We start from the raw sequence: 11,945 nt of genomic DNA, 5'->3' as shown, positions 1-11,945 counted from the left end.
CCACTTCTAGGCTTTACATCACTCGCCATGCTCAATTTGATGAAACTCATTTTCCTTCCCTTGCTACCTCTCATGCTCAACCTATATCCTCACTTCAATTTTCAAATTTTCTTGAACCTAGTCTTCTCCATACAGACCTGCCTCCCTCTTGCTCTGCACCCCATTCCCCACATATTACTCAATCTAAGTCTAACCCGTGCATTATTTGTACTAATCCAATGAATGAGTCCTTGCAGGTTCCTGATTCTCTTGCAGGTTCCCCTTTGCAGCAATTGGCCCCTAGTCCATCTCCTTCTGAGCCCCGTACAGATTCTACTCCTGCTGCAGTTCCATTGAGCTCTCATCCTATGCTTACGAGAGCTAAAGCTGGTATTTTCAAGACTCGCCATCCGGCATATCTTAGTTTCTTGGGCTCCTCGGGTCTTCTTCCTGCTCTTCTTGCATCAACAGAGCCTAAAGGTTTCAAATCTGCTGCTAAGAATCCTGCCTGGCTAGCTGCCATGGATGACGAAATTCATGCACTGCAGAATAATCGTACCTGGATTTTGGTCCCTCGACCCAACAACACCAACATTGTGGGCTCCAAATGGGTTTTCCGGACCAAATATTTGCCCGATGGATCTATTGAGCGCCTCAAAGCCCGCCTTGTTGCCAAGGGTTATACGCAAGTACCTGGTCTTGACTATACCGATACATTCAGTCCTGTCATCAAGGCTACTACAGTTCGAGTTGTGCTCTCTCTTGCCGTGACACAGAAATGGCCTCTTCGCCAACTTGACGTCAAAAATGCGTTTCTTAATGGCACTCTCACTGATAAAGTTTATATGGAGCAGCCTCCAGGGTACATTGATCCTCGCTTTCCCAATCATGTCTGCCAGTTGAAGAAAGCTTTTTATGGTCTCAAGCAGGCCCCCCGTGCCTGGTTTCAGCGCTTCAGTTCTTTTCTCATTCATCTTGGTTTTTCATGCAGCCGTGCTGACACTTCTCTTTTTGTTTTTCATCAGAAGTCGGATGTTATTTATTTGCTTCTTTATGTTGATGACATCATTATTACAGGCAACAATTCTTCTCTTCTTGACAGCTTCACTCGCAAACTCAATTCTGAGTTTGCCACCAAGGACTTGGGCTCCCTCAGTTATTTTCTCGGTCTTGAAGCTTCCCCCACTTCTGATGGTCTTTTCATCAGTCAGCTCAAATATGCACGGGACATTCTCTCTTGCGCTCAGTTACTTGACAGTAAGCCTGTTCCCACTCCCATGATTGTTTCTCAGCATCTGTCTGCAGATGGTCCTCCATTTTCAGACCCCACTCTTTACAGATCTCTCGTTGGCGCACTTCAGTATCTGACCATCACGCGTCCTGATATTGCTCATGCTGTCAACTCTGTGAGTCAATTTTTGCATGCTCCCACTGACGATCACTTTCTGGCTGTTAAGCGTATTCTTCGCTATGTGAAAGGCACCATTCAGTTTGGTCTAACCTTTCGACCATCTGTCTCTCCTGGTACTCTTGTTGCTTATTCTGATGCTGATTGGGCTGGTTGTCCTGATACTCGTCGTTCGACTTCTGGTTATTCTATTTATCTTGGTGATAATTTGGTTTCTTGGAGTGCCAAGAAACAGCCCACTGTCTCCCGCTCCAGCTGCGAATCGGAGTATCGTGCCCTTGCTTTTACTGCCGCTGAACTCATTTGGCTCACTCATCTATTGCATGATCTTCAGGTCCCTATCCCACAGCCGCCTCTCCTCTTATGCGACAACAAAAGTGCTATTTTTTTGAGCTCAAATCCAGTTTCTCACAAGCGGGCCAAGCATGTTGAATTGGACTACCACTTTCTTCGCGAACTTGTTGTTGCTGGCAAACTACGTACACAACACGTCCCCTCTCATTTACAGGTTGCTGATATTTTTACTAAGAGTGTTTCTCGACCTCTATTTGAGTTTTTTCGATCCAAGCTCCACGTCCGATCTAATCCGACGCTCAGCTTGCGGGGGGGTGTTGAGGATATCACTCCTCAATCATAGTCTTCCCATTTATGTCAAAGATTGACCAACGTGATTGTAAGAAATTCTTTGTATATTGTTTCCTTTTCAATTGTAATTATTTCCTTTTCAATTGTAATTTCATTTATTTGTATTAATGCAATACGCTATGTAAAATCATATAAATGCAAACATTCACCATCAGAAAAGTAAGGTGAATTTTCAAACATTCTCAATCATCATCATCAAGATCTAGAGAGAGAGATAGAGATGGTGGGGAGATTGGTGCTTTGGACCATTTTGTCGTTGTTGTCAATTAATTCATTTGCAGAAGCAGCAGCGAAATTATTAGCTAAAAATTCATCGTGTAAAGATCTTGTGGGAGTATTCGCATTCCATACCCTTTTGGAATGGGAGCTGATCATTGCTACGTTGACGATTGGTTTGAAATAATCTGTAAAAAGGACAGTACCCTGGGCACTCCCAAGCCTTTCTTGAGGAGGTTCAACCAGGAGGTACTGGCGATTTCAATAACAGAGAGTACCATTCGCGTCAGCTATCGCATAAATGCGAGTTGTAGTACTACAACAGTGAACCAGTACAGTAAGGAGTTTGAAAATAGTCCTTTCGCCTTCTCGGAGAGCAACAACATGTTCGTTGCCATGGGTTGCAACAACTCTGCGTCAATGTGGTCGCTAGATGGGCGCATTATATTTGGTGGGTGCAAGTCTCCTTGTGACAGAGGTAGATTCATACATAGAAATCGTAGCAATGGCACCTTCAATTGCTGCCAAACTGAAATTCCTTACGATCTGAATGCATTCTTCACAACTATAGAGCCCAAAGTTTCTTACAATATTGCTAATGTCAATGGAGAATGCAACTTTGCATTCTTGGTTGACAAAGACTGGTTCCAGAAATATTTCACAGTGCCAAACCCTAATATATCAGTTCCAGTGGTATTGAAATGGGGAATTGACCCAACTTCATACTCTTCGAAATTGCATGCTCAAACCAGCAGCAAGCAGTATCACTGTCATCGCCATGATCCTACTTCGTTGGGTAATCACAACTTCACAATATCCACTCATACATGTGCATGTGCTCATGGCTACAAAGGAAATCCCTATCTTCCTCAAGGATGTCAAGGTATTTATACCTCTCGTAATCTCTTTATCCCGTGATGCATTTAATTCTTCTTTCTTGAATATGATTCCGTGAATGTAAGTTTGGAACACAACACATATTATAATTGGTTCACGCCGTCGACGTTACATTATTAATTTTTTTAGTTGCAGACCTAGCTAGGATGTCTTATTGATGATATGATAAAACCTCAATCGATCTGGTAGATCTATTATGCGGGAATTTAATTTCAAAATTGTGTTAATTTGAGTCTCAACTTTTTTTTTCAACCCGAGTCTCGATCGGTATTTAAAACTTTACCATGTTCTGAATTTTATAAGGGATTACCGATCTTTTTTTTTTTTGTTCCTCCATTGTAAGTAAAGGTAATTGATAAAATTGGATCGATATAATTATTATCTTGTTAATTGGAATATATATATATATATATATGTGTGTGTGTGTGTGTGTGTACTGTGTGCGTGTGTGTTTTGGGGTGGGGTGTTGTTACATATATAGCCATTTGATTGATCATGTAATTCCTTTATGATCAATTCGCTCATGAATTTTCATTTTAAGTAATATGCTTGCAGAAAAGGGTACTGGTCTTCTGATTCGATCCTTGATCTGTCGTTGATATATAATCTCTTTAAGATTAAGTGAACAGAAAGTGTACATGATCAGCCTCATATAATAAGAACATAAATTATGTGATCACACTAGCGTATTACATGTAAGTTCCAAATTACAAAAACATAATCAACACTATTGACCATTTTACAATTTCTAGATTTTTTTAATTAAAGAGCCTAAATGTCATAATTAAGTGCATGATATGAAGCACACAAGCTTTCTTTTTATCCAAGAAGTGATTTCTTAGTTAATTAATTGTGAGAAAGAAATAGCTAGCTATCAAATTATCAAACAAACATGATGGATAATATACGGGATGTAATATATTAAAGGGAGCAATTTCGATTGATTTGGTTTGAAAAACTAATCAATAACTCATCCTAAAATACTTATGCCAAACACAATTTAGAATTGGGTTTGTGGTTTTTGTTATGAGTTTTGGTACAAATTAGCAACTGTTCACATCACACAGCCCACACATGACGTGGAAATTTGTTTTTTTTTTTCATAGGATGTGTGAGTGTTTTTCATTGGGTGTGTAGGTATTTTTCATAGGGTGTGAAATGTGGGGTGGAGAATAATAGTTGATGAGAAAAATTTTTCTTTCGTTATATAAGAGTCAGAGTCAAAGTCAAAGTTTAAACATCGTAACTCAAAAAAACTTCGACTCTAATTACTTCGATCCAAAGGTTAAATTTTAGTAGTTATAATTATGAAACTTCTCTATAACTATTTATAGCATATTTATATAATCATGTTTTAATAAAAACAAAGTTATACTGTACAACCGTGCATAATTCATACAGTACATTAAATGTTATAAGATCCATATAGTGTTTATTTCCTTCGAAATCTACTTAGAATTCGGGTAAAGAATCATACAGAATATGATACTAGTGTCAAGCAGGGTAAGAGTTAATGGTATCATCAGAAAAATAAATATATTTTTCCCTAATAAACATGAAGAACATTGTTATGCTAAAATAAACATAAGAATATATTTTTCCCTAATAAACATGAAGAACATTGTTATGCTAAACATGAAAAATAAATGTTATGCTAGATCCAAGTAATAATTAATAAAATCGCTTTAATAATAAACAAAGTTTAGCATAACAATGTTCTTCATCACTATATATAATTTGTCTGAGTAACTCCAATCACTAAGTAGAAAAACTCACATGGATTTTCAAAGAATCTTTTAAGTACTTATCCATCTGCTCCATAAACCCTCACAAATAGAGGACACAAGCTAAAATCATTTTAGGCTCAGAGATCCTTCCAATCTCTGTTTCAAATTGTACTGTTGACACCCTTTTATTAAGGGATCGATCATGCAATATTACTTGGTCTATCAACAAGTGATACAACCATATATCATCACTACATGATGAGATGCGGCTTCTTGAGGCAATTAAAATGTTGTGAAAAGAATTGGATTTTGTGGAAAAAACCTTATTTGTTATTTCGCCTCAAATAGTCATTCTGACAAAATCAATTAGTTTTCATCGCCAAATTAGAATCATGCACAGAGGTAATCTTTTTTATATAGCATGCATTTTGTTACATGCATCACATTGCATGATACTTCTCTAAGTGAGTATTTTATGATCAATCAAATCTTTATAATCAATGGTCGATCAATTAGTCCTTCAGATCTAACTATATATATGTTTATATCTCAATATTGGATAACTCAATCAATTATATATGTGCAGAAACTAGAAAGTATATATAGCTTTATATCTATATATCACCAACTAGAAAGAAATAATCATTATATGAATTAAGGACTCCCATAGGTTCTCATATGACTATTATTCTCTATGTCAGTAAACTTTAGTCATGGAGATTCCCATATAAACTTCAAATAGACAAACTGCATACAAAACCTTTGTAAAAAAGTGACAAACAAGAGCACCTTCAACGATTTTGTCTTAAGAAGCTATATATACAAGTACCGCAAGTCATTCATGAGTAGAGAAACTCACCCTGATTTTGAAAGAAATATTTTAGTCTATCCATGATCTAATCTATAAGCCCACATAGATGAAGTACTACACAGACTAAAATCATGTTAAGCTAGAGACCATTCTATCTCTATTTATAATATATAGTACTGCATCTGTTTGTCTTTGTAATGTCAGATATTGACGAATGTGCACATCCAGAGCTCAATCAGTGTTCGAAGTCACGCTGTGAAAATACTGATGGGGGTCACCATTGTACGGACACCAAGATGTTGATAATTATAGGTATGGCTTCTTTTTCAATCAATGTAGCTAGCTACAGTGAATATTCTTGGAAATGAAACTTATATACTAATAATGCTCCAAATTATAATTAGTTATATTATTTTAGCTCATTTTCGTTAATGATCTTCCTGATCAATCGTGGACAATACGTTCTTGAATGATAAAACAATACAGAATGAAATTATATTTATCAAGAGAAAAAGATATATATAGGAAGAAGATTAGAAATAAGAAATGATCATAGGGAAAATTGTGGTGGTCTGATTTTAGTTTTATATTATACGTAAAGGTCAAAGAGGATTTACTTTTATTATCTTGACTTGTGATTAATTTCTATAAGACTTGTGATTAATTTCTATAAGAGAAAATACACATTTTTAGGGTTTGAGACAAACAATCCGTGATCTCAGTATTTGAACTCTAGCTAGCTATTCGAATTGGGGATATCGATAGACATAAAAAATAGCATCCGCATCATTTATAGCTGTTGAAATTAAAAAGAGACTGGCTTTAATTCTAAAGGAAATTTAATTGCTACGGACCATCTTATAAAGAGATGCTTCAACTAATTACAAGCATAATACGTACGTTTTCTTTTTGTTTTAAGTTTTTCCTCAATTATATTTCGCATATGATATATAGTTTGTCAAGCTTTCTAGCTAATTTTTGAGAAGAGATGTCTTTCTAAGTTAAGTCAACATCTTCATTCAAAACTATTATTATATGATTCACTATTCCAAGGAGTAATCTTTTCCTATTCTATTGAGTTGAGCAGGTATTAGCACAATCCTTGGAGCATTATTTCTGGTTATTGGTGGATGGTGGTCATACAAAGTGGTCCAAAAAAGGAGGAGGTTGAAACAAAAGGATAAGTTCTTCCAACGAAATGGCGGACTATTGTTACAGCAACAATTATCTACAAGGGAAGCACATGTTGAAAATATTAAATTGTTTAATTCGAAAGAGTTAGAGCTGGCTACTAACTGTTTTAGTGGAAATAGAATAATTGGACAAGGAGGACAAGGCACCGTCTATAAAGGCATGTTAGCAGATGGAAGAATCGTTGCAATAAAAAAATCCAAGGTGATGGATGACGAAATACTCCAAGAATTCATTAATGAAGTTGTCATTCTTTCGCGAATTAATCATAGGAATGTGGTTAAACTACTCGGATGTTGTTTGGAGACAGAAGTTCCATTGCTAGTTTATGAATTTATTCCTAATGGAACTCTTTCCCAATATCTCAATGATGATCAAAATGAAGAGTTTCCACTAACATGGGATATGCGTTTACAAATTGCCACAGAAGTTGCAGGAGCTCTCTTTTACTTGCACTCAACAGCTTCATCACCTATTTATCATCGAGACATTAAATCAGAAAACATACTCTTAGATGAAAAGCTCAAAGCAAAGGTAGCAGACTTTGGGATTTCAAGATCTGTTGCTATCGATCAAACTCACTTAAGCACTCAAGTGCAAGGAACTTTTGGATACATAGACCCTGAATATTATGGATCAGGTCAATTTACAGAAAAAAGTGATGTTTATAGTTTTGGTGTTGTTCTTGCTGAGCTCTTAACAAGAGAAAAACCTATCTCTTCAACAAGGACATAAAAAACCAAAGGTTTAGCCATATATTTTATTACTTCAATGGAAGAGAATAATTTATCTGGTATCCTTGATAATCGAATCTTGAGGGGGGCTAAGAAAGAAGAGATAATTGTGGTGGCAAACCTTGTAAAAAGGTGCTTGTCCATGAATGGAAAAAAGAGACCGACGATGAAAGAAGTGGCAATGGAGTTGGAGCTAGTTCAAATGTTGCGAAAAGACTTCATTCCTGTTCAAAATTATGAAGAGGTGGAAATTGTCAGAACTGATCAATTGTATGGCAAATGCGATGCTATTAATCTCTACCTAAAAACGAAAGGTACGGATATTGATTTAGGCTCATCTTTGGACTCCCAACCATTAGGTGGATACTGGATAGGCCAAGAGTCTGATGACCTGATGGCATATGACCCAGTTTTCCAAATGGAAAACCTAGGTTCGAAACCCCCCACCCCCGTTGTATAAAAAAAAATATGGATAGGCATGCACACTGTTTTCATTACGTCTACAAAATATTTTATGAATCTTTTCCGGACATGAATTCACACAATTTAATGTTTTATTGGCAGTATATGATAGCAAAAAGCTTCATTTTTGTGTTATGATCACGTCTCATTTTTCGTTGTAGGGAATATGGATCAAACCAGTCCTCAAGCTTAAAAATGCGTCTCCCTCTCTATCTAAATCTGCAGCTGATCTCTTATTAATTCGGTGGCCTGTTGATATCCCCTACAGTATTGGAATCAGCATGACTAGTAGAAAAAAAAAAATTGGTGCCTCTTTCACATGAGCTCACTTAAAGCTTTCAGCACGTCTTAATTTATATCATGACAAAGATCATGTATGCATGAAAATAATTACGTAAATGCATGTTTTGTGAGGAGGAGTCAATAATCGTACGTACGTTTGTCCCACGTTCTCAAATATAATTTCTTTAAGTACCTTGTGTTTAGATAATATTTAACGAATTTAAATTTAAGCTTAGATTCTAAATCAAGAGATTTAAGATAGTTTGTTTGGATGAATTTCAAAAATAAAGGGAATATAACCTATTTGTCAACAAGTAAACTCATTCTCTCAGCATTATCAAGCTAGCCGGCCTCCAAATTAACCGCTACTTCCAAAACCTAACACTATATACACTACAATACAATTTGTCTTTTGTGATAGAGGATACTGTCACAAAAAATAACCAAAACGTCACTAAAGACATTTGGTGGCGGTTTGAAACCGTCACCACGACCGTCACCTAATGTACGTCACAGAAAATAATTGGTGACAGTTTACTGTTGAACTGTCACTAAAAATATTTTTAGGGACGATTCGAGATGTTCCGTTTGATGTAACATTTGAACGTTTTCTTTTTGTGATGGTTGAGATGTGTCACAGAAAGTATCGTTCGGACGTCTAATCGAACGTTCGAACGCCAACACGACCAATTGGCATTCGAATGACAGAAGTTGACGTTCATTATAGTACGAACGTATCATATTTAAGTTTGAACGTTTATACGTTCGAACATAAAAGTTCGAACATTAACTGCAATAAACGTTCAAATTTTCGTTCGAAAGTTAACGGACCAATATTCTAACGTAACGGGTATAATGTTCGAACGTTAGTTCGAATGTTAACGAAGAAGCCTAACACTATATATATATATATATATATATATATATATATATATATATATAGTGTTGAAGTGGGTGCGGGTCGATTCTTCAAATTATTAGATTCCGACCAGTTTATATATAAGGAGTCTTAGTTGTGTAGTACTAGAGTTATGCCAGACGTCCTATGTAAGGTTTTTCCATGGGACCTTGAGGCATGACTTTGCGTAGGCTTTTTTTATTTTTATTTATTATTATTATTATTATTATTTTTATGGAAATAGACTTTCATTTCATTCAATGAACCGAAGTTACAGCGATGACTTATCAATACAAGACAAAATCTAGACTACAAGCCAAATTCATTGTGAAGGACATTGTCTTAACTTTTAAAAAACTCTCTCCTAACATAGATGAATGCTCTGTAAAAGAGAACTAAATGCATTTTCTTCCGACAGAAGAGAAGTACTATCTTCATCCTCCCCAAGAGGAGGATTACTATCTCTCCGACTACTCCCAAAGGAGGAACGAGACTCTATTGCTATGGAAACCAAAGTCCAATAGCCTATTTCTTATTATTTTTATCTAAAAATCAAACAACATAAACTCCAAATTACATAGAAAAAACGAGACAACAACTGCAACCATGCACAAAGACTATAGAAAAAACACTGTCCCTAGGGTTGCAACTCTAACTTTTCCCCCACCCCCTCACGGCCCGAGCACCGGCTTTGTACGAGCACTGGTGAGTCTCCCACCTCCGCACAGGCACCGGTGGGTCTCCCTTCCACTGACCAAAATGCCACTACATGAGCACTGCATGAGGCTCGCCCCCACTACCTCACTATCCCCAACCCTTGTTCCCACCGCACCACCGCATGAGCATTGCGACCGCTACCTGCACAGGTGGCCAGATCTGCTCATGCCGACCCCCTCCACCAGCTTCATACGACCATCGTCCACCAGACCCATGAATATCGTCCATTACAAACTCTGCCCACGAGCAGTGTCCACACCCACGACCACCCAACACACGTCCATCTCGGTCCTTTTTAGATATGTGGGTTTTGAGTTGGACGGGGGTTTTGTATTGCAGGAGTTTTGAGAATTTCTTCTGAGACTAAGGCAAAAAAGAGACAAAAAAATGTAGAGACTGATCACCAAAGAGTGTTACTCCTTTATTAGATCTGAAAAAACACAAAAAAATCAAACAAAAGAAAATATAGACTAAAAACTAAGGTCTGGAAAGGAAGTGAGGGGTGGGAGCGCCTCAAGCTAGTATCAAAGTGGGGAGGTTTTTAGAGAGAAGCTAGAGGTTCTCTCTCTAGAATAGTTCTCTATTTCTATTTTTGTGGCTTTGCATGGCTAGCTGCTGGTTGCATGTGTTAACGTATGTATTTTGTTTCCTCAAGTTGTTGGACTTCTTTGCATGAAATCTGGTTCTGTTTGCGGCGGCCCGAGGGATTACTTTACTCCATAAGAATTCGTTGCGGTATTTTGTGAATTTTCAACGAGACAAATTTTCTAACCCGTTTTGGCTCTTGATCAAACTCAACCCGCTAATTAACATTGAATACTATATATTGTATTAAACTCTTGTACAGTTGTTGCATTGTATTTAATTGCCTATTGTCTAAAATAAAATTCTTTACAATTTTGTAGGTGTAAACACATTATTGAACCTTGTAAATCTTGTATCAAATGTGATTAAATTCACTTTGCTCAACTTTTGTTTCGTTATTGATTAATAAACATAAGCATATTGTAATAATATTAATGTTACAATCGAAAGAATATTATTTAATAATATTACAGTACCAAACATTGTTATTTTTAAAATTTTTTAAGTTTATTATTTTTAAACTAATTCAATTCTTCTATTCATTATTCATATATTAAATATTTGATAAAAGAAAAAAATAATAAAAATTGAAAAAAGTGTAATGTGTGGCGATAATGTGAATAGTAGGAAGTTGTATAGATTTTTTCTTAATAAAAATATCTTTAAAAGATATTTAAAAAAATATGTAAAAACAAAAGTACAGTGATCATTCAAGCTATTAATATCTTTCTTTAATCATATCGGTTCGGTAGCAAGACTTTATAAATAAAGCAGTAAAATAAATTAAAAGTAAATTTTTTTCTAGGTCTAATTAAGTCTTAACTTGGTATCTATATATATATATATATATATATATATATATATATATATATCCGGCCTGTCTCGGATTATTTGCATTTATTTGTTGGGCATGAGTGCTAGTCGGCCTCCATGTTTGGACTTTCAGGTCAAAGGCTTAGATAATTTCTTCAGTGTGAACAAACATATTTGAAGAGACTCTGCGGACTTGTGGGCGAGTGTGGAAAGAAAGAAAACTGCCCACTTGCGTACGTTGAATTAATCTAGGATCAGGTTACAAAAAGAGATGAACAAAGAAGAGGGGAGGAACTTGTATTCACTTGGTGTAAGTGGAGGTTTGGAAATAATTTATATCTGATCACGATCACGATCACGATCACATTTCATTTTATCTTATCTTATTTGATTTCATCTTATTTTATTCTCAAACATTATTCAAATATAAATACTTTTAAACTAATTATTATAATTTTTTCAAACAAATCATTATAACTTTTCTAAATTTTTAAATAAAAATAATTCAACTTTTCAAATCACAAAACAAAAATTATATTAAAAAATTATGTTTTAACATTATTTTAACCTTATAATGTTT

The 11,945-nt window shown here is 35.8% G+C and overlaps 1 pseudogene; it reads left to right on the top strand.

Annotated features, from left to right (window-relative positions):
• The first annotated feature begins 2,392 nt into the window (after window positions 1-2,392).
• LOC108996124 lies at window positions 2,393-8,068 on the top strand (annotated as a pseudogene).
• Window positions 8,069-11,945: the final 3,877 nt, after the last annotated feature.

Source organism: Juglans regia, chromosome 1 (assembly GCF_001411555.2).
Source record: "Juglans regia cultivar Chandler chromosome 1, Walnut 2.0, whole genome shotgun sequence".
NCBI lineage: Eukaryota > Viridiplantae > Streptophyta > Magnoliopsida > Fagales > Juglandaceae > Juglans > Juglans regia.
The sequence above is the reverse complement of the archived record's forward strand: the minus strand, read 5'-3'. Positions and strand labels throughout refer to the sequence as shown.